The following is a 6,044-nucleotide window of genomic DNA, read 5'->3' on the forward strand; positions in this document are numbered from 1 at the left end:
CCGTTCAGGAATCTTCTTCGTCTTCTGTTTCTAGCTGCTACAGACCTAATGTGCTGCGCTAGCGCCCTCTGTTGGCTATTGTCTGTACTACAAGGCAAGGCGACGCAATTTTATTTCAAACACTCAGATCTTTTACTGAAGAAAAAGTAACAATACCGCAATGTGGATATGGTAAAGTTATGCAATTATTTTTACTTAAGGAAAAAACACTTGAATCAAATGGAAGGCTAAAGTAAAAGTATGCAGAATGGCCCATTTAAGAAGGATTTTATATTATTGAATTATAATTATTGAGGCATTAATGTGAACATGACCTTAATGCTGCTGCCAGTAAAGGTGCTACTATTGTTAATTACTTAATATACAGCCCCAACATCTAATCTAACCTGGTATAATACACTCAGTTAGGTCCACCCAGTTAAAAAATACATTCTAATACAACAATCAGGATGTAGTTTAGTGTCGGTGAACTGTGTTGCATTATATGAAGAGATATTTCCGTTATTTAGCCTACACTACAGTTAGCACACATTTAAAATAATTTAAACACATGTAAACAGAAAACTGATTATTATAACCTTCACGAAGGCAGGATTTATTGCAAAACAGTGATAGTATGACTGTTGTAGCTCAGTGTGCCAAATAAACTGCCCACTGAGTGTACATCATGTATGTGTTCAATGCATTTTGCATCTGAATCTGCAGGGTAACTAGTAACTAAAGTAATCAAATAAATAAAAAGTATAATATTTGCCTCTAAATAAGTAGAAGTATAAAGTTCCAGAAAATGGATATGCTCAAGTAAACTATATTTACCTCAATTTTGCATTTAAGTGCAGTACTTGAGTAAATGTAGGCTTACTTATATATATATATATATATATATATATATATATATATATATATATATATATATATATATATATATATATATACTTAAGTGTATATTTGCCACAACTGTGTTTATCACATTTAATTACAGGTAACCTAATGGTGCTTCATATTAAAATGCGCACCCTACTGCTATTTAGTCATTCAGATGTTAACAGCTTTTTCTCCTCCATTGTTATGACATTTTGTCTTTCTCCTACAGCTACTTCTAGAATAATACTAGAGCGCATTCAGTTTATTTGGAGTTATACTGGTGGCCACTACTGTGTGTTTCAGTTTATACTAATTCAAACAGTTTGTATGACTGTCTGTCCATATAAGATGGATACGGTGAAATAACTGAAAGAAAGGTCTGAAATAAAGAAAAATTGTTTATGGATAAGTTTCATTCCAGTCGTGAAGAACTGAGCAAAGCGAGGAAATGAAACAGTCATCAGGCATAAACACAGATGAGAGGAGGAATCCGAACATCTGGAGAGCATATCTGTTATTGAGTGAAGACTATAAGCAAAGGAGAGCGCAATAAGACCGAAGCAAATGTAACAGTAACGAGTGCGGGGGGGCCTTCAGAGAACAAGATTACCAGTTAAACTGGGTTTACCTCAGTAGGTTAGGCCTTTTCTCAGAATATTCTGTTTGAAGAAGCCAAGGTAAATAAGCTACAACAGAAGTGAGAGAAAAGGTGTGTCCTTAATGGAGTACAGCCAAGTCAGCATTTACATGAGTCTTAATAGCAGATTGTTTGAGTTGCCCTATAATAAAAGCAAAGGTGTGATATTAACATGGCTTTGTTCTAATCAAGTGCCATTTGTGTTTGCATTCAGATAATGGATTGTATGTTTGTATTTGTAGATAACTTTTATTGTTGAGATGCAGCTTTTTCAGTATGTTTGAATGCTGTAGTCAGGCTATTACATAGTCCACTTCTCTGTGATCTTAATATCTAAAAGGTACTATCAACATTATTACTATTATTGACATTATAATAAACAATCATATTCCCAGGTGTGGTATTACACCGGCTGCAAATCGATATATGTGACGTAACCGCGGGTGGGCGGAGTTAACGTCCAGGCACCATGGCTTCGGTTGGACCCGAGGTGAGTGTTGTGAGCGTTATCCACGCTAAGCTCGTTTTACTTTCTAATTGTTTTTCCGGGCATTAGGAAATATGTTCCGCGCCGGGCAGCCAGAACCCCGCTTGTAAACGGGCGAATTGTCGGCGTGGAGGTGTCGCGTTGTCGTAAATTGCCCGCTGCCAGCCCGCAGTCTCTTGCTTTTGTGCTGGACCGGAGGGCAGCTGAATGTGCAGGAAGATGCTGTGCCCCGGAACCTGAATTGTCCGTCCAGGCGCGCTGTGCTGCCGTGAGCCGAGCTTTAGTTATTCATGTTCCAGGCTCACGTCACTGTCCTGCTTCTGTCCAGTTTTAGCGGTTCAAAATAAATTGGACGTAGATATGCGTGCTGCTGGGGCCGATGTTATTCGTGGTTTTAGCCGTGTTGTCGGTCACCGGCTCACTGATGGCTAATTCCTACACTGCTGTTTAGCTAGCTGCTAGCAGCCGTGCTAGTTAGCGGACAGTGCACACTTTCTCAAATCCACACAAAAACTGATTTTTTTTAAAGGGTTAACATCTTCTTTGAACAACGGAGGCTAATCTCTATGTAAATTGTAACAGTATTACGTGTTATGCCCGGCTGATAATGTTGTATTCCCCTTATGCTGTGCAGTCTGTTAGCTACATGATAACTGATGCAGTCAAATGAAGGCAACATTGGCAGTGCTGCCTGCAACCTCCCACTGTAAACATATGGCGCCAGCTCTTAAACCGGCGTTGATGCTCGTTGCATGATTATGTTTTCACGTTAAACTTCTTATTTTATTGTGAATTTGTTTTTCCCTCCTGTTGCAGTATTGTCTTTGTTAGTTATCTGCAGTTATGTCCATAGCTTTCAGTCGGTGTAAACCGGTCCAGGGTCGGCTGTAACAAGTTGCGATGTTGTCCTAATAAGGTGTAAACCCGTTAAGATGAACTGGATGAACCGATAGCGTTGCTACAGAGGCACACAAGTGTGCCAATGTGTCAAGACATGAAGTCTTTTGTTTCTTTTTTCTTTTTTCGAGAGATCCACTCGTGTGCGGCAGAGGTCGCTCGAGCAGCGTTGAGATATGTGCTCGTCAGCGAGGTGTAGTACAGAAAGGTGTGGGACACTGAGCTGGTCAGCCACTGTGGTTTGCTCTCATAACTTTGTCTCGTGGGATGTATTGATGCTTTTGACACGTGTAAGGGTCAGTTCACCCAAATTATACAAAAAAGACACATTTCTCCACATACCTCTGGTGGTATCTAGTATCTATAGTTCTGCTTTTATCTGATTTTACCTCCTGCTTAATACAATGGAGGCAAATGGATTTTCATTGAAGCATTCATCAATGCACATGTATTTTATTTAATTTTTTTAGAACCAATGCCCCTAAATCATGAGACTCCATCATCAGTTTTCACTGGATCTACTTTTTACCAAAAGAAATAGTCCCAATGAAAGCTGTTGACAATGAAGGGATGACTAGTCCTGCTGAATCGATGAGTCGATTAATAGATCAGTCGACTGACCAAATATTTATCGCCAAAAATGTCGATTAGCTCTCAAGTTATTTATGATGGAAAAACTTCCAAGTTCCAGTTTTTCAAATGCTGAATAGAATGAGTCTTTGTTTAATCGAAAAAAGACGTTGCTTTTGATCCAATCAGCCACAACATCAGTCGAAATGTGTGCTGTTGATTTCACAGCTTTCACTTACAAAGAAAGTGGAAAGCGTGTTGCTTCCTGTGTGACGCCCTTGGTTTGAACAGACTTCATTTAAGTTGCTGGGGCAGATGGCATTTGGCTTCCCAGAGGCAGATTTGCAGCACATTAACGGCAAGTTATTTTACAGCACCATCCGTAATGTTTAACAACACTCCATCATGCAGATGAAACAATTTACTACAACTGTAATTATCATATTTTAACTGAACAAGGGTATAGATTTCAGCTTGAGGTTAGGTCTCCTGTATATCTATGCACTACATCAGACAGGTGTTCCTGATTTCCTGCTCACTCAGTTGGGTGTGTGGGTGTGTGTGTGTTCATACAGGAAACGCATCAGGAGTAGAGGGGTTGGTTGAATGTCGAGCAGTTCCGTTTCCTCCTGTAGTTGAAATACGCGGCGTTGGAATGGCCATTATCGGCCTTGTTGGCAGATGCCACCCAGCCGATGTTATGTCCTCTCATACGTCTACTGAGAATTGTTTGGGTATGATGCTGCTGATGCATGACTAAGGGCCAGAAACAAACCAGCATGCGGTCGTTGACCATGTGACATTCATTAAGCAGCACCAGGTGGGATTGATGAGATGCAGTCCGCTTAATCACAAGCGGCGAGAGGAGAAATTCTTATCTTCTGTGATTCTAAATCAATTCACAGACCCTTAAAATAAACACTTGAATGTTTGTTCCGCTCCAGTTTGCTTCCTGTTTCGGATGTGATATGATCGCTCTCATTGTTGTAGGGTCTGGCTCAGGTTAAACCCTTTTGTAAAACGTCTACGAATAGGTTACAAAAAGGGGATGAATGCCATAGAACTATTTATTATCTCATCTGACAGTCAGTCATAACTGGAAAAGAATTACTGAGAATTTGTTAACTCTGGCTAATGTTACACTCTCCGCTAGAGATATGTTGCTACGGCTAAAAGTTTCCGGATGGAACTTTGGTTCCACATTCATTGGTGAATCATCTTTGCACCGGACCATGACCCCTGCGCCGCAACAGTCAGGTACGATTACGGGAACCTGATTTAGGTGGATACATTTATTTGAAGAACAAAAAAAAAAAAAATCAGAAGTCATTCTTTTGGGACTTTAAACCTTCATTGAAATCTGATGGTTTTGACATCGGTACAGATTAGGAACTCGTCTGTCGTATCTGTAGCCTGGTTGCAGTGACAGAAAATGCCAATGAGCGTGGCTGAGATTGACGCAGATGTGGAGGTTGTTTTGAGTTGACTAAGATAATAATTAAAACATTAGGTGAGCTGGTCCGAGCAACCACACCTGCAGCTTCTATGTTGAATGAAGATGGTGCCAGCGGGACGGATGAGTCACTGGCTTGTGATTTGGTTCGGGCAAAACAGAACAAAATAACCCCTCCCAAGAAGAAATGAGCAGGAACACGGTGTTCCTGTCATTTGAATGCCTGGATGGTTGATGTGAAGTTCAGTCACAATCCAGTCTGATTGTCAGGCTATTTTAAAAGGATAACTTGGCACTAAAGAGGACTGTATAACTCAGGGTTGAACCTACAGGTTACAAGATTACATTTGAACACAGCATGATAACAATATAATTGACGTCGCAATACAATTTTTTCTGAATAGAGCTTGAACGCATCATAGTGTTACTCAATGCAACCTCCGTACGTTAGCCGTTTGCTCTTTTATTTAGCCAGGTTGGAGCCCACCGGCCGCTAACGGCTACCGCTAACCTGTTGTAATGTTGTTTACAATGTAGCATAATCTTGAGTCTGGAGCACCGCTACCTCCAGTACTTGCAGTAGAGTTGGACAATGTATCGATATTATATCGATTTCAATTTGATGGCAATCCATCCACTAGTCTCATCGTATTTTCACTCAAATGGGCACAAACATTCGTTTTGCCGTCGGTGAAATGAGTTTCACATTAAAGTGTTGCATAATCCAGTTTTTTGTGTGTGTGTGTGTGTGTGTGTGTGTGTGTGTGTGTGTGAACGTGACGAGGTGCTGTCACTCAGACATAAGCTGGTGTTCTTTGCTCATGGTTGGCCTCCTTTTGTGTCTTGTGGGTGTAACACAGTCCATATTGTGTTCACTGCCTCTTCACCTCTCCTTTCAATACAGTGTCTAGTATCTACTGATATCTCACTGTCTTTACTTTAGTGCAACTCTGCCGTGGTTGGAAGGAAGAACTCATTTCCCTCTTTTTGTGCATCGAGCCCTGAAAGTTGATCAACCTGAGCCCGTACGTCAAGACGAGGTTGTCTCTCAGTGTTCAGTTGTGGAACCGGAGAAGCCGCCAACATCTGTACATCTGCATTCCTACGTGACTGAATACAACCCATGAGGAGAAGAC

The sequence above is a fragment of the Cebidichthys violaceus genome, unplaced genomic scaffold (genome assembly GCF_023349555.1).
Source record: "Cebidichthys violaceus isolate CVI_PGR_0920_01 unplaced genomic scaffold, fCebVio1.0.p SCAF_59, whole genome shotgun sequence".
Taxonomy (NCBI): Eukaryota; Metazoa; Chordata; class Actinopteri; order Perciformes; family Stichaeidae; genus Cebidichthys; species Cebidichthys violaceus.